The sequence below is a fragment of the Setaria viridis genome, chromosome 7 (assembly GCF_005286985.2).
Source record: "Setaria viridis chromosome 7, Setaria_viridis_v4.0, whole genome shotgun sequence".
In the NCBI taxonomy this organism is placed as follows: domain Eukaryota; kingdom Viridiplantae; phylum Streptophyta; class Magnoliopsida; order Poales; family Poaceae; genus Setaria; species Setaria viridis.
The window spans coordinates 16,309,475-16,335,141 of record NC_048269.2 but is presented as its reverse complement, the minus strand read 5'-3'; the positions used below and the strand labels follow the sequence as shown (position 1 = coordinate 16,335,141).

Below are 25,667 nucleotides of genomic sequence, written 5' to 3'. Positions count from 1 at the left end.
AGATCCGAGAGGGGGCAGAGGGCAACGGCCGGTCAGTGAGGGTGAGTTGAGAGAAGATGTCGTTAGAGACTCGGAGTAGGGTGGCCGGCGGTGGAGTGGTTGGGCCACGCTGCCTGGTGGTGGGCGGCGGGCTGCAGCGGCCACCGGCAAGGCACCCAGGAGGCCAGGAGAGTGAGCGCTTGAGAGAGACTGAGAGGGAATAAGGGATTGCGGGCTGCGGCGGCAGCCGACTGGTGACTGGTACTGCGAGGGTTGGAAGGGCACCATGGCTGGCGGTCAGACTAGTGAGTGGGCCGCACAACGTGGGGTTTGGGTGGGCTGGGCTGGGCCGTGTGTATGGTTGGTGTGGGCTGAAATTGCTTGAGACTTGGGAGGCCTTAAAAGCATCAATTTCCCACGGGAAGTTTCCCGAGCAAATACGGGATCCGCTAATTCGGTCGGGAAAACACCCCAACCGATTTTGATCCCGGTTTCGCCGCATTTTTCTGGATTTCTTCCCGAATTCAATTTTTCCCATGAAATCGAAGACTTGTGGTATTCGGTGTCGGTCGGTACGGGATTTTCCGGTTCCTGCTTTCCTCCCTAGCAATAGATATATCTTAGAACCTGTCTCGTGACACACCATCACGGTACTTCTTGTGAGCAAGTAAATACAATGCAATGCATTATTAGTGAAGTATTGGTGGGCTGGTAAGAGGGATTGCACAAGGGTTAGTTCATGGTTCGAAGCCTGAAAGCTGCACGCCGCACAAAAGAAGTATATGTAGCTCTCGGCCGGGGTGGGTCTAGAATTTTTTTTTCTTTTGCAATTTCATTTGGCCAATTTTCAATCTGAGATGGTTCCAGCAACATCATAATTCATTGATATGTATAATTCCGATATAAAATTGTAAAGGTGTCATAATTCATAGACATGTATATAATTCCAATATGCAATTGTAAAGGCATCGTGCAGGCCGTTAGACATTCCATAATGAAACATCATGGTTCGTTACTGTGGGTGTACTTGCACACACTACGTGCAAAACAATTAATAGTGACATGGTTTAGTGTCGTGCAAACAGCACATGTCACTAATCGTGATAAACAGATAATAGTAACGCGGGACTTGGCACATTTATGTGTACATATATATTGATGTATTTAGCAATACACTCTAATGTTTGCTTGATACTACAGTACATATGCACTAACCAGTTGCAGTATTCTCGTCGTCCTCTTTGTCTTCCTTCCATTTGTCCCGGTATCCTTCGTCCTTCGGGCTTGTTTGCTTAAGACCCAGAGAAAGCTGCCTAGCTCAGGCAACAATCTCAGGCGTGCGCTTGCACGTACGGAGGCAAGCATGTCCTGTTCTCTTGGCAGTGTGTGACTCCTCTACCTGAAAGGACGTGCGCAACCCACCTGGACAGCAGTTCATATGTATGAAAAAGAACATTCTGCCAAAAAAAACAATTTTGGTCGTTATTATGCGTCATTACGCCCTTTAAATGATTTAACATTCTGCAATTCTACATGTATGAAAAGAACAGTTTTGTTATGTCTGTTAGGTATGGTTGGATACCCTAATTGCTATCCCAATAAAAGAAAAACTGGGAGCATATTTAGGGTGGAAGACGTGCTTGTACAGCGGCCAGACGCGGTTGTCATCGACGGTGAACCCATCCAGGTCAATGCAATGAGTAGGAAATCATAGCGATATCTGTTGGCAATTTCAATTGCTTTCAGTGAAACCGTGTGTGGTCGTCACAGCATTCGGATTTCTTATGTCCTGGCTGTATTGGAAATTTAGAGTGGGATACAGACGTTGTTCCAGCTGACGAATAGTAGGAACATTTTTTTTGAACGAATGGGCACGAGACGGTGCCTATTTCATTGATATAGTAGGAAAAAAAACAGAGGAAATCCCGACAGATCGGGGAAGAAAATCAAAAGAAGCAGGAAAAAGAGAGGGGCCAAGACGGGACTACTCGCGAGATAGAAGTATCGCTAGGTCTTTGGCCCCCGCCAAGAGCCAAGCTGAGGCCTCATCTTTGATTTTCATCATTAGGGTTGTCGGTGATGTTTCGTGCCGGTTGAAAATGCGTGCGTTCCGTTCCTTCCAGACTTCCCACATGATTAAGAGGGTGAGGCTGCGTAGAGCCTTACGTGGCGAGTCCGGTGTTGTGGTGATAGTCGTCCACCACTCCATAGCGTTGGATGAAGGTCGCCATTCATTTGGTCGTAGGTTAGGCTGCGCTAGCCATGTCGCCGTTTGGTTCCAGATTCTCCGTGTGTATCTGCACTCAGCTAAAAGGTGGTGACCAGTCTCCATGGTGGATCGGCATAGGACGCAGGATGTGTTGTGTGGCCAGCCTCGCTTGGCTAAACGATCAGCTGACCAGATCCGGTTCTGCGTAATTAGCCACGCGAAGAATTTGCATTTTGGTGGTGCCCAAGATTTCCATATGGAGGAGATGTGTGGTGTTTCAGTGCAACCCAGGAATTGTGCTTTATAAGCCGAGGCCGTTGTATATATTCCTGAGTTTGTTAGCTTCCAGGTGATAATGTCGTCCTCCCCTGATCTGAGTTCCGTAGCACTGACCATTTGCCATAACTGGGCGATCGACGCTAGGTGAGAAACGGCGATGTTATGGTCGATCACGAGGTCACGTAACCAGTTATTTCGACTGAGGGCATCATGGACACTCCTATTCTTTCTGCGCGAAATGGTGTAAAGGAGCGGGGCGATGTCCTTAGGGCGTTGACCCTGCAACCATCCGGATGACCAGAAGCTAGTTTTCTTGCCGTCGCCCAGAATGATGGAGGTGCATGCCGCAAACAGCTGCCTGTCAGCTTCGTCGCAAGGGGTTCCCGTGTTGTTCCAGGGTTTTTCTGGTGATACCCATTCGTGCCAGAGCCACCTGAGCTGGAGGGCTCGTGCGAATTTCTCTAGGTCTGGGATACCCAGACCCCCGTGTTGTTTTAGGAGGCAGGTTTTCGTCCAGTTAACTTTGCATTTGCCTCCAGATAGTTGTTGGTCCCCTGCCCATAAGAATTTTTTCCGGATTTTGTCTATATCCTGGAGTACCTCTTTATTTGGTTTGATAGCTGTAAGGAAATATACCGGTTGTGCCGAGAGGACCGATTTTGTGAGGGTTATTCTTCCTGCTTGTGTTAGCTGACGACCCGTCCATGCTGATAGCTTACCGGCCAGTTTATCAATGAGAGGTTGGAAGTCAATTTTCCTTAGGCGCCTTGTCGTTAAGGGGATGCCCAGATAGCGTATTGGGAAGGTTGTTCTTGTCGCCAGTATATCGCTAAGTAATAGGTCCAAGTCGATGGTATTACAACTGATGGGTGCAATATGTGTCTTGTGCAGATTCGTACGTAGGCCTGTGGCTTCTCCGAATTGTTGCAGGATGTTTGTCAAGTTGGATATGTTTGTACGTGTTGGTTTAATGAAAATCGCCGCATCGTCAGCGTACAGGGATGTTGTGAACCGTGCTGCTCGTCCTCCTAGCTTGGTGAGAAGACCCCTCTGGGTGGCTTGAGAAATAATATATTGTAGTGGGTCGATAGCTAGAACAAAAAGGAGGGGAGAAAGAGGGTCACCTTGTCGGAGGCCTCGTCCGTGATGAATCGGTGGTAAAGGCGTATCGTTCAGTAGTACTTTTGATGTCGAGGTGGCAAGAAGGGCCGTGATCCATTGGTTCCAGCGAATAGGGAAGCCTTTATGTTGGAGTAGTTCGAGGAGGTAGTCCCATCGCACTGAATCGAAGGCTTTTGAGATGTCGAGTTTCATGAAAAGGGCCGGTGTTGCTTTTTGGTGGAATCGTCGGGCAGTGTTTCAGACATAAAGGAAGTTGTCGTGGATACTACGGCCCTTGATGAATGCGCTCTGGCAGGGTGAGATGATGGCGTTCATATGAGGTCTTAGACGGAGCGCCAGGACTTTAGTGATAATTTTTGCAACAGCGTGGATAAGGCTAATTGGTCGAAAATCTTGAATGGCCTCCGCACCCTCTTTTTTGGGGATAAGGACGATGTTAGCCTTATTAAGCAGATTAAGGTCGTTGCAGCGGATGTTGTAGAAAGCATCGATCGCTGTCATCATGTCACCTTTGATGATGTTCCAGCATGTCTTGAAGAAAAGACCGGTGAAGCCGTCAGGGCCAGGGGCCCGATCATGCGGAAGTTGTTTGATGGCGTGAAAGATCTCCATTTTGTCAAACGGCCGGTCGAGGTCCGAAAGGTCTTCCTGGGAGTGATCCAAAATTTTCCCACCGTAGATCCTGTGTACGTCGCTGCGGTGTCGCCATAAAATTGCTGAAGTGGTCTTGAATGACGTTTTGTTTGTCTTGATGCGTGAGTGCCCAGCCAGAATCAGATCGCAGCCTTTGGATAAAATTTTTTCGTCGTCGCCCGTTGGCCTTAAGGTGGAAGTAGCGTGTGTTGGCATCGCCCTCACGGAGGTTTTTTACGCGCGATGACTGTCGCCTTCTAGCACGCTCAATCACGGCCCACCCTAGGACACGTTTTTTGAGCTTAGCTCGTAGAGCAAATTCCGCCTCCGAAAGCGGTCTGACGTCTTGTGCCGAATCGAGGTGAAGAATCACCACTTGTGCCATCTGCAGCTTCAGTCTAGCATCCGAGATTATGGAGTTACTCCATTTCCGGAGCGCCCGTGCCGTTAGGTGTAATTTGTGCCCTAGGCGGTGGAACGGCTCAGTATGGTGTGTTGGTAGGCACCATGCTCGCTTTACGATGTCCTGAAAGTGGGGCAGCTTTGTCCAGAAGTTCTCAAATTTAAACGGCCGCGGCTTGCGTGGGCCGGACAATCGTGCTAGCAACAGAGGGCAGTGGTCGGAGTGGGAGGAGGACAAGGCGTGTAGGGTGTGGTCATCGAAAGCGAGATCCCAAGCTTCATTGCAGAAGAATCGGTCCAGGCGTGAAAGCGTAGGCTGGCATCGTTCATTGCTCCACGTGTATTTGCGGTTTTGCAGATGAATTTCCTTGAGACCGCAGAAAGCTAGGGTGTTACGGAAGCGGCGCATTAGGTTGAGGTTCAAGCGTCTGTTGTTTTTGTCTTGTGCCTTATATATTAGGTTGAAATCGCCAAGAATGAGCCATTTGGTATCGTTGTCGGGCTTCATATTGCGCATATGTTGCATGAAAGCCGGTTTTAGATTCGTCCTGGAAGGGCCGTAGACAATCGTAAGGCGGAAGTCGGTGTCGCAATTTTTCGGTGATACTGTTGCCGAAAGCGAGTAGCTCCCGATTTGGATGTCCGTCAGGTCGACGAAATTGGTATCCCAAAGGATTAGTATTCCTCCCTTAGTGCCTTGCGCCGGTTTGTAAGCGAAGCTTGAAAGGCGGTAGCCCCCTAAGAAGGTAGCCAGAGATGTGTCGATCTGGCTTAATTTGGTTTCCTGAAGGCACGCAATCTGACAAGGCGTGTCCTTTAGTGTTTCATGAACAATCATGCATCTCGCAGGGGCATTGAGGCCACGGACATTCCAACTGATGGTGTCGAAGCTAGATGTGTGCATTTGGGAGATTTACCGCGCAGGGGACAGTAGCGCACTGTCCGTAGTGCTTCTGTGTGAAGGTAGTCCCGGCCGGGGCATATGTGAGCACGTCGACGCACCTAAGATGACGATTCTTGGTGGAGTAAGTGTTGGCAACAGAAGTGCTGGAGGGTCGCTGATCATGCAGATCGTGCATATGCATTGCCCGAAGGTCGAAGCCAGCAGGGCGAGGTCGCGCGCAATAAGACCAAGAGGTCGGGTCGTGAAGTCTAGTGCAGCTCCTAGCCCGAAGGTCGCAGCCAGCAGGGCTCGGAGTGTTAAAAGTAAAAACGTGCGGTAGGAAGTACTGATACATGGAGATGACAGATCCCCAACAACAGGTAGAATCCTGATGACTCATTCCTGACGGGTGGCGAGCTCGTTCTGGATGTCCTGGATCGCCTGTCCTGCATGCTGGATAAGTGCTTCATTTACCTGTTCTGCTCCTTCATCATCCAGGTCAAACAGGGCCGTCATCGCTGCGATTACATGATCTGGGAGCGGCCACTGGTGAGAGTTGATGTATTCCTGCAGGATGTCCTCTATTGGACGTAGCTCATCGTCGGAAACCCCTAGCTTGCGCCAGAGATTGTGTTGGGCGCGCTGCAGCGCGGGAACCGACGGCTTGAGGGCGAGTCTTGCACTCCTTCGGACCGCGGACATATCGAAGCTTCGGCGCGTACGTTGGTGACGTGGCGGGGGCTGGTGCAGTATCGGCGAGGCCGGGGCAGCGAAGAGGTCATCGACGGACCCATTCTCAGCCGCAGTGTGGTTGTCCTCAACTGTGGCGTGGTTAGCCGCCTGGGCCTCCATGGCGCCAACAGTAGATACCTGCATGTCATATGTTGGGGAAACAGTAAAGTGAGTGGTGTGGGCGGTGCTGCGGCCCGTGGTGTCTGCATCTGGCCCATCCGAGGGCGGCGGTGTGCGGGCGGCCCCCGGACTCCCCACTGGCGCAACCGGCCCAGTGGGGAGGTCTGGTGCGGCTTGAACAATGGCCGGCCCAGGTGAGGGCGCCGGCCCGATGGGAGCACCGCTTGTGTGCCAGACTGGAGTAGGCCCCAGGGAGACGGCCCATGAAGCCATCCTCCCCGGGGGCCCCGAGTGAGCGCCCGGAGTGGCCGCGGTAGAAGCAGGCCCCAGGGCCCAGCCGACGTTCCGTGAGGCCAGGCAGTTGGCCCACAAAGTAGGTGTCGCTGGTGAAGCCGGCCTCCTGTCCGTCATCTCCGTTGGAGCAATTGCGACGGCCGGTGGAGATGTCAACGCGGCGGCGCGAAGACCGTCAGTAGCCGGAGGGGTAGGGTCGCCGGGAAGCTGCATCTGGTTCAGGGCGAGCTCGACCTCCCGCATCGAGGGGCGCCCTTGGAGTGCCGAGCCTAGCCTGTCGAAGACCCGATGCAGAGGCACCAAGCGCACCGGGTTGTCGGACCAGGCTTGATTCCCCGCCGGGCGCGGCGGAGCATCAAGTCCGTCCAGCAGTGAGCATGACCTGGTGAAAAACTCGTCGACGCCGCAGGCTCCAAGGTCCTTGCTGGACAGAGATTGCACAGGGGAATCTGGGCTGAACAAATTGGTTGAACGCACCTGAGAACCGGCCATGGCCTGGAAGGTGTGCTGAAGCGCCATGGCCTGAGCATTGAAGAGGGCTTCGACCTGTGCGCGCACCATCGTTCTTAGTTCGTCGAAGCGTGGTAGCGCAGGGGCGAAGGCAGCGAAGCTTGACTTGTTTGGCGCGTTGGTCGGCGAGGGGGCGGCAGGGGGTGTGGCGGCGGTGACCCGGCGCTGTCCACCCCTGAATTCAGCCTCCCACATTCGCGGGGATCTCGTGCGGTCACGGCGCAAGACATCCCGCCCACGGCTGTCTTGGGGCTTGCTGCTCCGGTCGCGCCCCCTTCCCGGATGGTCGTAGCCGGAGTCGTCGTTGTCGTCATCCTCCGGCCGACGCGGCCAGAAGAAGGGGTCGCGGCAAGAGCTGTTGCCGCCCCTCCTGTAGTTGCGGTCGTTGCGGCGGGAGATGTCGTTGTGGCCGAGGCTCTTGTCCTGATCTTGGCGCCCGTGGCCCCCGTTGCCACGGCGACGGTCACGATCGTCGTCGGCCCGCGGCTCCGTGTCGCGCGGCGGGCGTGGATGTCTGGCGGGGAACTTCGAGCGCGCGTCGGAGGGGGCACCATCCGGGAGGCCGTATCGCCACACGTAGCCCCAACGTATGGGGGCGAAGGCGGATGGGTTGTTGATGGCGCCGTTGAGGTCGCGAGCCGCTGCCGTGTAGTCTTCCAGCACACCTAGGTGCAGAAAAACCTCGTAGCGGACGCCCTGCTGCCAGCGGTCCGGCTGTGACGTCGTGATGGTCACCGTGGAGGATCGGTCCGCCGGCCGGTGGGTGAACAGCAGCCAGACTCGCTTGGGGATGGCACTTGGATTTGCCGTCCAAGCCCAAAGATCGACGTGCCTGGTGTCGGTCTGCTGGACAAGGTCAGTGTTAATGTATTGGAGGGCGCAGTGCGTACCTATGATCCTCTCGATGATGTCCGGCGTGCAAGCATGAATTGGGATGCCGTCGAGGTAGAGCCTCACTCGGTAGAAGATGCGCAGTCCAAGCGCGTGGCTTAGGCTGCGCCATGGCCTGAGGCAGATGTCGATGCCGTGCCCCCGGAAGCGCCCAACGTTGCGAGCTGCTGCGCACTGGTCGGCTGTGGTGAAGCGGATGAGGAATGGCTCTGGTTGGTGAACGGCAACGATGACGTCGCCCTGCTGGAGCCGCAGCTGTTCCCGGAGCAGGTCTTCGATGTCCCTGGCGCCAGCCCCGCGCGGCATGTGGATGGCCCAGGGGACAAGAGCCGTGCCTTCCCATTCCCTGGCGTCGCGCTCCAGGTCGAAGGAGTTGGGCACGATGATGGTTTCCTCATCTGGCCGGGTGTTGGGGTCGCCGATGGCCATCGGGCGAGGTGACGACGCAGGTGGCGGTGGTGGTGGCGGCGGCAGGGGAGTTGGGGGAGATGTGGGATGTCGCGAGGAGTCGATGGCAGGAGCTGGCGGCTTGCGGCAGGGGGGGCGGTGTTGTGGTCGGGGAGCAGCTGCAGCAGGCGGTCGTCGAGGTGGAAGACGCGGCTCGCGGCAGAGCTTCTGCCGGTGTCCCGAACGGCGACACCTAAAGCATCGAACCGGGTCTCTGCACTCGGCCGCCCGGTGATCTTGGGCCAGGCATATGAAGCATCGCCCCGCAGTAACGCGCTGGAAGGAGAGCAGAGCAGCGGTAGAGGCGCGTCTTGAATGTCCGCCGTCCGGCCGGACATGCCCCCTGTCGCGTCGAACTGCGCCGGGCGGCGTGCGAGGAGATGGGCGGCGCCTGCGCTTCGTAGCTGTAATCCACCCCTCGTTCGGTGAGAGGACGGGCGGAGGGGATGGTAGGCGCTGATGGGAGGCACTGCGGCCTGGTCTTGGCTCCTCCGCGGCGTAAATGTAACGCGGGTGGGCAGCGGCATTGGAGTAAAGGCGTCGTACTGGAAGCTTGGGTGATGTCACCGCCCGTCGGGTTGGGAGGGGGGCGTCTCACAGGAGGCAGAGAGAGCGCCCCGGCGGACGGCGTCGGCATAACTCCTTCCTTGATATGCGTGAGCGGGCCGAGGGTGGGGCGGCGCAGGTAGAGAGGTCGCCGGATCCGGTGGCAGGAGCTGCAGATCTGGTGAGCTGGGCTGAGATCTTGTGGAGGTCGCCGGTGGGGAGGAGGAGCTGAAGAAGCTTGCCCAGGTGAGGGGGTGTGACCTGGTAGTGGGTGAAGGGAGAGGGTGACGGGCGGGAGATGTGGGGGGGGGGGGGGGGGGGGGAGTCGCGAGTGTGGGGAGGCGGTGGCCGGCGGTGGGGGCGATGCGGTGGCGGCGGCGGCGGGGAGCGGGCGGCGAGCTCGGGGGGCATCGCGCCTCCTTCTACCCTGTCTATTCTCACAGTAGGAACATTGTATTAGACAAAGATTGATTCATCACATGTTAGCGTACTGTTTGTTGTGCACGTTAACCATGTCGGCGCATGAACTTGAATCTTATCTACATCACATATAGACAAATAAGATATACTACTAGATGATGAATGTTGGATCCGCGATCCACTTCCATGCGGTGTTCATTAGGAGATGCCTGCATGGTACAACAGTTTGATATGGAAGGATTGAAGAATCAGCTCAAATGATCCAGGTCAATCTGAGTACAATGAAACATGTATGTACACTATCATAACAGGTTCCTAGCACCGCAGACATTACCGTCGCTGTGCCCCAGCAACGTATAGCAAAAGGCAGGGGACGGTTGCGATCCTTTTGCCTTTACCTGCATATTGCTATTTTCTTCCACGACCCAACAGAAAATCCGGTGTTTATTTCTTTCCTTGCGCCTCCTAATCCTACTCTCGATGCTGCAAACGCATCATCCTAACTTTTAGGTTTCCCGGCAAGTGGTTTTCATGAACCAACTAGTGAGTGTGCGGTAGAACAAAGTATCGGGAGGGATGGTACTTTTATAGTGCACATACAAGGGTATTGATTATGTAGTAATTACGTGTAAATATAAAGTAGAAGATTTTTTTTTTGCATGGATTTATCATTGAGGGAGTGGTCCTGCATACTGGAAATTCTATAAGAAAACCTGGTAGAAACCCTCTCGACTAGCTTGCCCCACCTTACCCACATGAGCGAGCCTCAACCTTGCATTGCAAACACAGGTGAGGCGAAATCGCTCTCCTGTAGCATGTGAAAAGCTCACTAATGCAGAGCTTAAGGTATGCTCTCCCACGTTATACTAGAAGAACACTCATCTAGTTTTTGGTACAGTTCATCCATGCTCGTCAATTAAAAAATAGCACCGATGACTTGTCCATGCCGGCTTTGGATTTTTTTTTTATGCGCCGAGCGAGGCGTGGCGGCGAACGCCAGGCTAATGAGCAGGTGGAGCCGGCCGTGTTGGGGGTGAGCGTGCGACTGCAGTGGCGGGTGAGGCACGGTGGCGGCGGCCCGGCGGTGGAGCGCGCAGAGCGGTGGTTGAGCCTTCCGCGTGACGCATCCGTGTCTTCAAATATTGTTTCAACCGGACCTATAAATGTTTTATGTAGTAGTGACTGTTACTATAGTTATACTAGTGGACTACCACGTCAAACATGATCAGTGAATAAAGAACTGCTAGCAGCTATAGAGCGAGATAACCACTTTAACAGGAATCCAGTATTTAAAGATACAAATAAGTGCAGATAAAGTAATGAAAGAATTGTCAAGACTGAAGCTTCATTTCTTCAATGTACAAAGTTTGAAGAGGCGCTAATTCCTCCAGCTCATCCTCTGGAACTCTCACCACGCCTCTCTCCTTATTTTTTTAAGACTAGTCGGCACAACGTTTTGCTGGATGCTTCTTCTACTGTAGCATTAAAGATTTGGTGCATGGGGAGATTGAGCTGCCCATGCACCAAATCCAAATCCCAATCCATGGCGTGAGAGTATTTGGAGTCGAGGTCAGCCTAGGCGGAGCCAGCCGGCCCTCCGATCCGCCATCTTTTTTCACATACAAGTGATCGAAACTAAGAAGCGCAGGACCAAAATATTTCCATTCCCGCCCAATAGCAAAACCAAGCCTCGGCTGGTGGCTGACGGACGTGTCGATTCCTAACCTCACTACTCGAAAACTGACCTTTAATCCAACGTTTTTAGTTCTGGATGATTTTGAATCCGGGTCTAAAGGTCCACCAACCGGGACTAAAACTCAGTCACTAGCGGGAGGCTCACCAACCGAAACTAAAAAGCCCCTTTAGTCCTAGTTGTAAAGGTCACTAGTCTGGAGGGCCCCCCTTAGTCCCGGTTAGTGTTTACAACCAGGATAAAAGGATCCCTACCCTCATCCCGCGCGCTCCCCCTCTACCTCCTCTCTCTCACACACCTTATCTTCTCCTCACGCTTTATCTCTCACACACAAATACTGGCCCCTTCCTCTCCCGCCGCCGCCCCCTCCCTCCCAGCACCGCCGCCCCTTCCCCTCCTCGGAAAAAAATTTGGTGCAGGAGGGCTGCAAAGCGCCCTCCGTGCAGCCCTATCCCTGTTGTGCGCCGTGTGTCTCCTGAGAAGATCCAATGCCTCGTCTCCTTTGCTTTCGGTCGTTCGGCTCCTTCGATCCATGGCTTGGCTCAGGTGCCTGCACACAGCTCTTTTTTCCTGCCCTGCAAGCCGCGGTTGTGACTTTCCCCCTGCTCGTCGCCATCCCCCATTCCTCATCCTTAACATCGCCGGGCCTGCCGCCGCCATCCGACCAGGGCTCCCCGATGCTCAATTTTCTCATGACGTCCACACGCTACCGCCCTCCTCCTTGCCGTCGTCTCCCTCTGCATCCAAGGCCCGCTCGTCGGCTGCAGCAGATGGATTTGCCTCCGGGTCAACGTGCTGAACTTTGACCAGACCAAAGGCGCCCGCATTGCGTAGGACGGGTAGAACACCTGTACAGTCAGGCAATACAAAGGAGAAAGTGGCAACACTATATAATATAGTAGACGTTAACTGACAATCTGTAAACGAAGTTCAGATCATTAACTATGACACCTTTATGTTTCATGAAGGCCCGTTTCGAGAATTCAAGAATGGACGCTCATGTCTATGTCTACCCGATTCTAAACTTGTGGAATTATGCAGGTTCTCCTGGCCATAAGATCTCAAGGTGGTGAGCTTGCCGCTTTGCTTGCCCAATGTGCCACAACAGGGACCTGTAGTCTCATCCTGACGATATGATGAATTCTGATGAGGTGCTTGCTGTGAGTTGAAGGAAGCAGATCATCCTAGATGCGTACAAATAACTAAATTAATCAAATAAATTAGCATATGAATGAAAATCACTACTTGTTAGTTCCTATACACCCATGTCAAATCACTAGTAGAGAATTGACTTTCCATGCGCCCCCTTTTGTCCCGGTTTAAAGTTGGCCCGGGACAAAAGGTTCACCAACCGGGACTAAAACTCGGTCACTGGTGGGGGGCTCACCAACCGGGACCTTTTATCCCGGTTGCAAAGGCTAGTGGGAAAAAAAGACTCTGAGAGGCCTTTTATCCCGGTTTGAAACATCAACCGGGATAAAAGACCCCCCCTTTTATCCCGGTTGGTAACACCAACCGGGATAAAAGGGTCAAGAGCCTTTTATCCCGGTTTGTAATACCAACCGGGATAAAAGGGGGTCATTTATCCCGGTTGGTGTTTCAAACCGGGATAAAAGGGTCACCAATGAGGTGACTGGAAGGTCACTGGAGGAGGATTAAATTCTCGAACCCTTTTATCCCGGTTTGTAATACCAACCGGGATAAAAGAGGGTTTTTTATCCCGGTTGGTATTTCCAACCGGGATAAAAGGGTCCCCCACGAGTTAATACAAAAGAATAGCATCCCCTACATACTCAGATGTGGTGTGTAGGTGGGATGGCAAGGAAGCTACGCGCGAGGCTGGAGGTTGTGGGTTCGAATCCCACGAACCGCGCACGCGCATATTTCGTGTGAAAAATCGCGTGACTTGGGACGTGCGCGTGTGGGGGGCTCCTCCTGGGACCTCGGGATTTTTTTTTTTGCAACGCTGCCCGTGGTGACCCGTTTTATCCCGATTGGTATTACCAACCGGGATAAAAGGGGGTCTTTTGTCCCGGTTGAGTGACCCGTGATAAAAGACCCCCCTTTTGTCCCGGTTGGTTTATCCCGGATGGATTTTCGGGATATTTGCACCCTACCAACCGGGACTAAAGCCCAATTCTCTACTAGTGAATACAACTAAGAAACAACAAGTTCCATTGCTCCAATTTTGATTGCAATTCGCTCTTGCATCCTAGCTCCCAACCCATCGATGCTTTTTCGTTTGCTAAAGTTAGGCTAGGAACCACCGGTCAAGAGGAAGTGGTATCCCCAGCAGACGAGCTACATGTCCAACGGTGTCGAGCAACTCCTAGTCTCGAGCTGGGACACGGGCACTGGCCACCGGATCTGCACCACGGAGGTACCAGGAACCGCCACCATGAATGTCCACAGACTGCAGGAAGTGGAGTGCACGGGAGAGGTCCTTCTTCCCGATCGCGGCCTTGAACTCGCACTAGCCTACCGGAGGCCGCAATAGACTATGTATCCAGCAGCGTCAAGATTTAGAACGAGAGCAGGACAGTGCTAAGCCGACTCAAAAAGCCGAGCCGTAGGAGACTAGAGAAACTTCCAGGCACATGTTTTATGTTTGGGAGAGCCGAGTTGATAATGCGTGCTAATTCTCATTGGATCTTGTGGGAGTCCACGCGGCGCACATCTAAGCAAGGGCTGCACGAAGGGTGGTTTACAGCCCTCCTGCACGGAATTTTTCCCTCTCCCCCCTCCCTCTTTGCTGCCCCTCCCCTTCCCCCTATGCTCGCCCCTCACTGGCAGTGAGGAGCGGCAATGGGGTGAGGTGAAGGGTAGCGCCGTGGCGCACGGTGGAGCGGCATCCGGCGGCGGCAGGGCATTGCTGCGGCGAGCTCGATGGCTAAGTTCATTATTTTGTTATGGTGTTTGAGTTCTTGCTTTGGCTTTGTATCTTTTTTTTTCAGGATTACATCCCCACTGTGGTGGCGGCGGTGGTGGGTGAGGAGCGGCAGCGGGTGGATGCGGGCGAGCGGTGGCGGGTGGATGTGGCGGGCGGCGCAGGGTGGGCAGGTAGCCGGAGGCGGGGCGAGTGGGCCTTTTCTTATTTTTTTGGAAACTCTTTAGTCCCGATTGGTAAAACCAACTAGGACTAAAGGGGGTCTTTAGTCTCAAGTCTTCACCAGGAACTAAAGACCCCTTTATCTCGAAAAATAAATTCTGGATCAGTTTTCGGTATATTTGTGCCCTACCAATCGGGACTAAAGGTCCATTTTCTAGTAGTGCCTGTCGGACAGTTTTTGTGCTTATATAATCATACCAGCATTGGTTTACTTTTTTAATCATACCAGCATACTTATATAAGTTGCGTCCGGGAGGCAAAGGTTATAAAATCAAAACCATACACGCCTGTTCGTTTACATTTTTAAAGCTATTGTCAAAACAATCAGTAGTAACCCCATAGAAACAAAGAAGGTAATCAGTTCAATTTTGAGTATAAAATGCTTTTACGTCGTAATTCTACTACCATATCATGAGGTCTTCCTGATTCTTGCCGACTGCCGAGAGTGAAGGTGTCCAGTGGCTTCATCAGTAAATAATGTTGTGCAGAGGAGTTCTGGTGTTCACCATAGTGCCCGTGCACTCCTGATGTGCCATGACATCGACTCCATCAGGTGAAGGGCATGGGCATGTCCCTCCTTGGTGCCGCCACTAGCATTTGTTTTAAAAAGGAACGGCAAGAGATTTGCCGTAATTTTTATTAGAAGAGGTAAAAAAAGACAAGCGACTCTACCGTCTCTGCAGCCACTAAAACACGATCACCCTAAACCCTGTCGCACCCACACAACCAACGAACGACAGGGAAAAGAACAGAAACAACGCAGTGGACTAAACACAAACAAACTAAGAGACTGCTCCGGCGGTTCTTGTCCGACTCCTTGCTGCTTGGATAAGTTGAACATCTTCCTTGATCAGGTATGCCACTTCTATAGTTGCTTTGGATTCTTATTGGAAGATTCGTCAATTGCGTTCCTTCCAGGTATTCCACCAAAAGTACATAACTAGACCATCAAGTTTTTATTCTTTGTTCAAACGACGTCTTCTTCCACCAGCAACAAATTGAGTTTCGCAAATTGTTGAGCGGCAACAGTTGTAGATCGAACCATCTGGTCAGCTGATTCCACACTGTACTAGTGTGCTTGCAGTTCTTGCATAGATGAACAGGTGTCTTGGGTGAAGAGTTGCACAGTTTGCATACCGGGTCGTGCGGCCATCCTCGTTTCGCTAAACTTGCTCCTGTGCGGACCTGTTTTACATGCCCGACGCGTGGAGACTCAGGGCATCCAACGGATAATGACAAGGTGCGATTCATTGGCTCTGAGCATGCACTTGCGTCGTTGGCTCGGCTCCAGGTGCGGCTCGCCTCCGTCCTCCTCGTCGGTGGAGTTTCGCCCGGTGGCCGAGACGAGGAACAGGACGAGCCACGGTGTGACCGTCGCCGGAAAAGAACAACGCGGGCGGGACGGAGATCGGCAGCCGCCGCCGCTGGCGGGGTGAAACATGATGGATGCGGCAAACATGGACAAGAGCGACACTACTGCCATGGGCTGGAGCCATGTCCATTGGACGAGGGCGGCGGCCATGAGCAAGACCGAAAGAGCAACAGAGGCCTGGTTTGGTTCCGGTTGCTTATTTTTAGCACGTGTCACATCGAATGTTTAGATACTAATTAGGAGTATTAAACGTAGACTATTTACAAAACACATTACATAAGTGGAGGCTAAACGGCGAGATGAATCTATTAAGCCTAATTTAGTAGCGGGTGCTAAAAATAAGCAAAGGGAACCAAACGCCCCAGAAAAGGCAAGTGCAGCACTGCTGACGTTCGACTGCACCATCTTCAATGGCCTGGCAAGTGTCGCCACGTGCCTCGCCATGTATGGCAGCATGAGCACCGTCTGTGGCCTCCGTCACATGCACCATGGACGCCAACCAAATCTGGGTTCAGGGTCTGGAGCGACGTGATGTCCCCGAGCCCCTGACTGCCTACTCGCGCACCATCGAGCATGCATCGGTGCCAGTTACCATGGTTCTACTGTTCACTGTCCCATTCATCATCGGGCCTTCATCTTCATTGTCAATTACTGGAGCAATTATTACTTTTACCCTTTCTTCCTACCAACCTTGCAGCGCAATCTTCTTCCTAGGTGGATTACCTAATCCACTTAATCCGTTGGCATGGTTCAATTAAATTTCTTACAGATTCTGTTCACATGTGCCTTCCTCTTTGTTCGAGTCTATGCAACGAAATTAGCAATAGGAGATCAAGAACAAGAAATTTACCCAGCAAACTCCAAGTTCTAACCAATAAGAGTACTTCCGGGTCTACATGGAGGAAAGGGAAGGCACGCGGCAACGCTTGCCAGGCCACTGAAGATGGTGCAGTCGGGCGTCAGCAGTGCTGCACTTGCCTTTTCTTCTGCTCTTCCGGTCTTGCCCATGGCCGCCGTCCTCCTCCAATCGACGCAGCCACAGCCCATGGCAGTAGGGTTGCTCTTGTCCATGTCTACAGCATCCATCATGTTTCGCCCTGCCAGTGGTGGTGGTCGTCGATCTCCACCCCGCCCGCATTGTTCTTCTCCGGTGACGGTCATGCCGTGGCTCGTCCCATTCCTCGTCTCAGCCACCGGATGAACCTCTGCGGACGAGGAGGATGGAGGCGAGCCGCGCTTGGAGCCGAGCCGATGACGTGAGGCGTGCCCAGAGCCAAGGAATCGCACCTCGTTGTGACCCGTTGGATGCCCCGGATCTCCACGTGTCGGGCATCTGAAACAGGTCCGCACAGGAGCAAGTTCGGGGACCGTCCCCACATAATTTTTTTCCCTTTTGCTTTGAGAATCTTCTGCTAAAGTAGGATCCAGGCAAAGGTTTTGCATTTTGGTTCAGCTTTTGCTCACCAGATTGGGGTGATTATTTTCCCTCCACGAGCATCATTTTCCTGATGTCTCCAATTCCCAAGTTCTTCACAATGCTAGGGACCCTCCTCAAGCGTAATATAATTGCACAACTGCACATTCTGCACGGAAATTCACGATGGGTTGAGAATAAACTACAAACAGCATGGTGCTGTGCATATAGAGTTTGTTTCAATTCTAATGGATTGTGTGTTTGTATAGGAGTAGTGCCTATCAAGACCGTACAGCGTTGTGCACATAGCACTCCTTACATTCCGAATGTTTGATGTCGTTTACTTGTAGACATGACGTTGAGCATTCATCTTATTGAAATACCATGTAAATATAATTTTTTTCTTGCTTGATCATTACAGGTACTTTCAGCATTATTTATTTTTTTTTGCATATTTACACTATGTTGACCAAAAACCAATGGTAGTGTTAAATATTTTGGAATCGGAAGAAGTACTTTGGGAATAATAGTATTGAATTTATATTCATATATGTTACCCATTAGAATTGAAAAAGGTCTGGGGACGTGGTTCTTCAGTAATGGCAGTCTGTCCTGTCTACAAAATGTGGAACTAACAATGGTGTGCCACTATAGCAGGATCACAAATGCATCTGTCAGTGCCAGAACACCGGATGCATGATCACTCAGTCGCACAAACTGTACATATTAGTAGCTGGGACAGTAAATTGAGGTCACTACACTGGAACCGAACTAGCATGATATGTTACCACTAGCCAATACTCTCGCAAAAAAAAATCAAAGTATACCTTCAATGAGGTCTAGTTATGCAATAAACAATAAAACTCCATAGCAAAGACACTGGAGGGAGTTAGTAGGCCGCACCATGGAAGTGCTTGTGTAGCAAAACTGGCATACTTGGCAGTGTGAAAACGTAGTGCTGGGCTTGAATTTGGTTGAGTGGCACACCTTCACCTACACACAGCGGGGTCATCACCGCGAACTGACATGGATGCGGAAAGTACTACCTGTACCTGTGGTGTAACAGAGTAGGCGGCGAGCGCTAGACCATCTACATATTGCAGGGCCATTATGACCCCATAACAGAGCTGGTCACCTGATGCCAACAAGTCCAGGATAGAGTGATGCTGTAGCGTGTTACACATTTTAGCAGCTTCTCGTTGTTATCGGACAGTGTCACTCGTACTAAGTCCTTACATTTTCCCCATCGCCTGACATTCCTACTCCAAGTGTTTCCATCTTTTCTAGTGGTGGGTACATGTGGAGCAGGGTGGTGGTAAAAATGGAGAGCTAGCTTCAGGTAATCTGGGGAACGCCCTCGGTACATATAGATACTACTGAGATGTAAGGTTGCATGTTGGTGTGGGCAGTAATTTTGTAGGAGTTTGATGTGAGTATATATTCCAGGATAGAACTGCATGGCACAAAACCGCATTCTTGCTTGGGAGAGCTCAGAGTCAATCTGGTTCGAAGATTCATTTTCTATCACCATATCATGCATACAGCATCGCTAAATGCATTTCTGACTATTTCTAGTTTTCACCTTGTTTGGGTGGGGAGCAAGAATTTTTTTTCTACTCTGCGTTTTATGTAACTACTTTTACAACGTTATATTCGGCTGGTCACATCATTGCTTCAGCTACATGACCTCTAAAAGAAAGCAATATATAATGCGGAGTAATTAGCTCAGAGGTTCTTCGAACTCCATCAAAAGCCGGTACAATTAGAATGTTGAACAGATCGAAAGTGCATAAAGGCCACCTTACGTAGCAATATATAGTCTATCTGAAATGTACTTTTTTCTCCAACAAACAATTGTCTACATATGACTCACAGCTAGTTTACCACCTTGGATTCAATTGGTCGCATGCTTGCTTTGGCAAAACGAGCTCTGCAAACGGAAAAATGCATTCAGGCATGGTCGACTTCCAGAATCTACAATTGTTTTTTTACAAGATATAAAACATCAATTTAAGGTGTGTTTTCTCCTCTTCTACCCAATTGCAGTGTCTCCAGCCTCCTGTGTAATTTCACTCGAGTTTTCATCCTCCCCAGCACCTATAGTATCATCTATAGCATGTATACATCATCTGTAAAATCTACAAATATGAATAATTCCACCGGGAAACATGTTTGTTTAAATCAGACTCGTACATCCTGCAATTAATATTGTGAATCGTATCTTTACGACTGACGTTTGCCATGTATCCTTTTCAAATCTTGTAACTTGTAAGACTATATTGTGATGGAGAGTCCAGCTTGTCTAGCAATAGAGGGGTAGATTCAATAATGTAGCAATGAAATCAACAGGCAAACAAAAAGCTTGATAGATATTATGTTTTACTTTATCAAGGGCGTACGGAAGAACCGCCGACCAAGGTTCATACTCTTCGTGTGGCACAGCACTGCTGACACCATTTGAGGATGCCAATACATGGCTTTGCATCTCTGAACAGACTCCCAACAGGGTCAATTGCTAGTAAGCTTGTGGTGAAGTCGTTATTTTTTCAATCCTGATGCCTCCAATTCCCCTAAAGTTCTCCACCTCGTCAATCCTTTGCATTTGTGCACCACCTGACAATTATACGTTGGAAAGGAAGTCCAGTGATATATTTGGGGAACACTTGTCGCATCATCAATTCTGAATTGATTTATATTTGATCATACATTACACCACATTTATCTCATCCATTTTTCCATAGAATACCACAATTTCTCTCCTCGAGAAATGTTACACGAGAAGTCTGCGTGTTTAGTCTTGTTTCTCAAATGAAGTGCTTTTCTAACAAACAATTATTCCAGCTTAATGACTTGCGCCTGACTTCTTCCACAAACACTATGTCAAGTCCCTAACACAGTTTCTCCTGCTATGCCCCTCTGTGTTGCACTGGTCCTACGGTACTATTTTCCATTCTGCTTCACACTCTGTAGTCGTCCCATTCCTGCTAGCTCACACTCCTAATCGCCTGACGCCAGTGCCATCCATAGCTGCATAGATTTGTTGTAGTGGTTTTTTGTTCATTCTCACCTTCCCTCCTCCTTTTTTGAGTCTCTGCCAACAATAAGTAATACTGGAGTTGATTATATCAAAGCTTGTGTCGAAGTACATATACACACAAGAAGGTGGCAGGTAATTGAAGGCACTAATGATTTTTTTAGTAATAGGAACTTAGTGATAAATGTTACAAGATTAAAACTTTGGTGCACAAAATCACATTATTACACAGAGAAGTCTCCATCTACTGTTGCTGAATTGTCATGCATACTGTGACATTCACCGGGTTTTAGCTGCAGGAAAAGACAATAAAAAGTCTAATATTCCATACTGCATGATTAAGTTTTGGCAAAATTGGATCTGTGACACTGAAAGATGCGCGTTTTAGAAATGTACCACCGAAATTGCTTGAGTGAGTAAAAATGGATATGCTTGGAGGTTTGCAGTTAATCTTACTAACCATACTTGCTCATGTGGTCAATGGGAGGTAACTGAAAAGTCTTGTTATCATGCCATAGCATATATAACCTCCCTAAGAGGCACACCAATTGAGAACTATGTGCATGAATACTATTCAGTCCAAAGGTTCAAAGACGCATATCAATTCGAGGTGAATCCAATGGGTGATAAGTCACAGTGGCCTACACCCTCACGCATCAAGAGGAGACTACTTAACTAGTTATTCTTGAAACATGTACCTCCATCTAATTATCTGTGCACTTGTTTGTGCATGGACAATTTGAACCATGTATGTTTGAACCATCTGCGCATGAACTATGTTTGAACCATGTATGTGCTCTCCATATATGTGTATGCATTCTGGATGTATTGCGCACAACAATATCACTTGGAATTGGTTTCTGAATCAAAAAATTGTCATTTCAAGAACAGATAAGCACAATAGTCATCCGGTAGTTGCAAACTGGTCACAATTTTTCACTGAAACGATTGTATTCATCCTCATTTAATAATACATACAACCATAATTGGTTACAATTTGAAACAACATATCCACCAATTTGTCTCCAGATCAATCCTTTTCTCCTTGCCTTCAACAGTCAAAAACCAACAACCAAATCTGCAACAGTCAGAAACCAATAGCCAAATTAGTGCTAGAAATGATGCACATTCCAGCCGTAACACCACAAATTGGAAGCAAAAATTCCTACATGGAATTGCAAGACAGACAACATAGAAAAGGGCAGCCAGATTGCCTTGCGACCGGCTTACTGGAGGAGAGCATGGCGGACTGGGCATGCCTTGCGAGCATCGACTTCCTGGAGAAGACGTACAGCGGCGCGGCACGGGGTTGCGGGCTGCGGCGGCATGGAGGCGAGGGGCGATGGGGCGACGACGGCGACTAGGTTCGCGGCGATGGCGGCCTGGAGGCGAGGGGTAACTGCCGCGGCGGCCTGGAGGCGACGGGCTGCAGAGTGCAGATGGATAAGGAGGTTTGGGCCTGGGGTTATGAGGGTAAATATGTCACTAATTCTAGCGTTAACGTCTGATTCGAATGGAGCGGTAAAAATCTAAACGGAGACATCTTTCACTGGTATTACCGAGACGTTTCGATGGTAAATTTTTAAAACACGCATCTTTCAGTGTCACAGATCCAATTTTGTCTTAAGTTTTTACCTGTTTTGGGTATTAGCTGTACGAAATGACAACAAAAAGTCTAAATTGATTCGTTCATGTATGGCCACTCGGCCACTCCTTTGATTATGTTAATTGGCTCAATCTACACCTTAATAATATTAAAATTTAACTTACAAATCTTACACTACTATATAATAGGCTATCACTGCCGATTTTATATGAACCGGCAGCGATACACTATCACCGCCAGTTATAAGGTTGGTAGGGGTTGTAAGAGGTTGAACCGGCAGTGAAAGAAACAATCACCGCCGGTTCCAATTACGAACCGGCGGTGAAAGTTTTCGCAGCCTGATCGTAATTCCAACCGGTTGTGATAGAGGTAGTGGACCCGAAATTTTAACTCAATTTGCATCACAAACAATCTCGCGTCTACCACCGGCCACAACCTCCCGACCCACGGCTTTATCCACCTATGCCTCGTTCAGTCTGCCGCCCAACCTCTTCCCTCTCTCCTCTCCACCGCCAACTCTTCCCTCTCTCTCCTTTCTCTATGGCCGGCTCTTCCCTCTCTCCTCTCTCTCGCTGCCCCTCTCCTCCCCCTCTGCTCGCCCCTCACCAGCACAGATTAGCACGTGAGGAGTGGTGGCTGTGGCCGGTGAGGCGCGATGACGACCGACGAGGCGAGGAGTGGTGGCTGCCGCAGGGCGCGACAACATGCAAGCTTGCGAGGAGAAGAGGGAAGTGGTGGCCGCGGCGGGGCACGATGGCATGCGGTGTAGCGAGGACAAGCGGGAGCGGGATGCGGCCGAGCGCAGCAAGCGCAGTCCTATACAGCAGGATGTGACAGGCACGGACGGTGGCGAGCTCCGGCGGCACGGTATGCCTCTCTCTTTCTCTCTCAGAGATCCGGTGGCGGTGGGGCAGCGGGGTGGCGGCGGCGGGGCAGTGGGGTGGCGGTGATTTTTTTTTGTTTTCTTAGTAAGGCATCATCGTTGGTTTGTGGTCCGGCGGTGATATGGAGTTGGCGACCAGTGGTGATATAGGATTCTGTAGTAGTGTTATTAAGATCTATTTATTTTCTTCTTGAAAAGATTGTTTTTCTCTTTTACTTTCGGCTTACTTCTGTAGCATTTATTTTCTAGATCCTGTTTTGTTTTTTAATTTATCTTAGCTTGGTCTAGCAATGCTCGCTGTTTGGGGTCCTCTGCGCTTTTTATTTAGATGTCAATGTGAATAGTCGCGCTTTTTCAAGTGTGGGTTTGAACTTTAGGAATCTCCAGAAAGTCTGACTTGTATGACTAGCAAATTTGACTTTATACGTAGTCCATCTCCCCCTGTCATATTAAATTGGACAACAAAGAGAGTGGAAGGTAGAACCTGAACCACAATTAGTCAAACCTTTTCAATTGTGATCGTCAGCAGTAAAAGTTCATAAAGACTAACAAGTAAAAAATTGATGTTTCTCTATTCATCAAGAAACCGACTATTATAATATGTAATAATTGTTTTCAATTTGAAATAATTTTTTATAGCCATATTTAGCCAACCTAGCATATCAGAAACTTTACCCACGTATTAATTAAAGTGCTTTTTGTTTGTGAACGGTGTGGTACGTATCTATGGACTCAAACAACGTAGTGTCGAAAACACTGAAGGATTCAAAAGTAGTTTGATGAGATTAATTGGTTGGCACGAAGTTAAGAGGACCCTTGTGGTGGCACAGAGATTACACTACCACGGCAGTTAATTGGATTAATTAGTTGCTTTTCAATCAGAAACTTGTACTGGAGTTCACTGGAAATCCGCACCACTATATACATGCATTTCGTACTCAGAAACTCCTGAGCAGTGTTCTTTCCAAGTCTTCACCAACACAATGTTAATTTAGTATACTACTATTCACCAGGTATGGTGGTGCGTAGAAGGGAAACATAGGTGCCACGATTTGCAGTGTAGCCTCTCGTATAGTCATACGTCTAGTTCTCTTGTCGCTTCTAGATGCCATGTTGAATGTATGGCCACTACCTGAGAGATGGCCACTACCTTGAACCCAGCAAGATATGTTTTCCCTCACTGGTGTATAAAGTAACGATGTCTTTCTTGATGGCTCCTATTCCCTCGAGGTATCTCATTTCTCACCTTCTCGAGCATGTTCCTATCTAACGAAGTATGTGATTGCGTCAACGTAACCTCGGTACACCAGTAACATTTATATGCCTTCTGAAGGCATATGTGGAGTTAATTGCATATTTATTCTTTATGCGTTACAAGATAGAACTTTGCTTCTGCTCATGCACCAACGGTGATCACATATGTTAGAAAAATTTAACCTAAAAGTGTATGACATTCTAGTTTTTAAGAATGAACTTTATGCTTAAAAAAAGTAGGTTAATTTCATGAGCAATTTGGTTAAATACCCTCTAAAATAAATAAGGAGCCTCTCCATCTCTTCAAAATTTTGAAAACAATCTAACCAAACAAACAAGTTAGCAATTAAATTAGTGGCTAGGTACCAACCTACAAGTATAAGTGAGCGATGTGCATTTGTAAATTGGGGAGCCTCCATGAACAATTTGGTGAGAAATGGACTCTAAAATGATGAAAGAGCCTTTGCATCACATTCATCCCAAAATGCAAAATTTAGTTAAAGAAAGAAGGTAGCAATTAAATTGGTTACTATTTACTGACCATAAAATAAGGGGGTGATGTGCGTCCAAACTGGGGAGCCTCGATTAAAAATTGCCACAATAACGGTGAAACAGATGGTGGGAATGGGGTGGGGTGGGGGGGGGGGTGGGGGGGGTGTTCTAAGGTGACATTGCAGTGTCTGTTCAATAGTAGGAGGGATTTACAACGACGGTGAAAACATATATCGCTGTTGGTTCCTGACACGTGCCATTATAAAAATTGATTCTATTTTCATTTATGATTGTGCTTGCAGTCATATATGTTTGACAGCCCGTTCTAACAATCACTATGGCCACCTACTTCCAAATCGGGGCTGAAAAATACATGTGCAGTGAAAAGCCATGTGGAAATATTTCTGTAGTAGTGAAGAGAGGTAGAGGTGCTGCGATTTGCAATTTAGTCATCTTTCGCAACTAGTAGACTTCTATATCCTGCAGCCGTAGTCAAATGTTCCAGATCCCAAGTTGACTGTAGCTTTCAAAAATCAAATTAAATCGACTGGATATATGGCATGTACCTTCAACCAAGAAACGTATACACAAAGTACTCGTATCTTTCTCTCCTTGATTCCTATTCCCTTGAGGTATCTTATTCGGACCTCGGTCTTAGCTTCCACCATTTCTTTGTTCCAACTTGTTCACATCTAATAAAGTATGTGAAAAGGAAACACCAAAGTTGCATATCAATTTCGAAGGTTAGTTGTGGCGTTAATTTTATATTTACTGCTCTATATGCATTCCATGATAGGCATTTCTGCTTCTGATTGTGTACCAATGGTGGGTTCTCCAATAATTAATTTTTCTATTAATGTCTATGTTCTGATTTCCAATAAGGAAATATGTTTTACACCAATGTCTATGCATTGCACGCTGACATATTGTTTTAGCTACTATGGCTTGGTATAATACATGGATATGTTCATAGGGTTGAGTGTTGTGTGTATATGAGCATTTCTATATTGTGTTTCGCAAAGAATACTCAATTATGTTTATCCATTCCAAGCTTAAATAAAAATTTATTTTGAATATGCAAGATGAATTATATTATGTATTCATGCTTAATGATTTATTAGGTTTTCAACGCTAGGGGTACTGTAGTTGCACGCCTACAAATTCTTGGTGACTATAGCTAGTTGTGTGGCATTGACGAGGACACATTTGAAGACCATATGGTTTGTTATGTCCACTAGCGGAGGAAGAACATTGAATGGTAGTGTTCTTTGAACATTTTGCCACTCCAACAAACTTTTATCCGCCACAAGACACACTGATTTTTGTTACACGATCCAGCATAT

General features: G+C 49.2%; 1 long non-coding RNA gene across 1 annotated transcript; it reads right to left on the bottom strand.

Moving 5' to 3' along the window:
* Window positions 1-21,001: 21,001 nt before the first annotated feature.
* On the bottom strand, window positions 21,002-21,710 carry LOC117865674 (uncharacterized). The gene is made up of 2 exons (XR_004642603.2): window positions 21,649-21,710; window positions 21,002-21,167 (listed from the first exon to the last, which is right to left on the bottom strand). It is a non-coding gene; the product is annotated as an uncharacterized lncRNA (long non-coding RNA).
* Window positions 21,711-25,667: the final 3,957 nt, after the last annotated feature.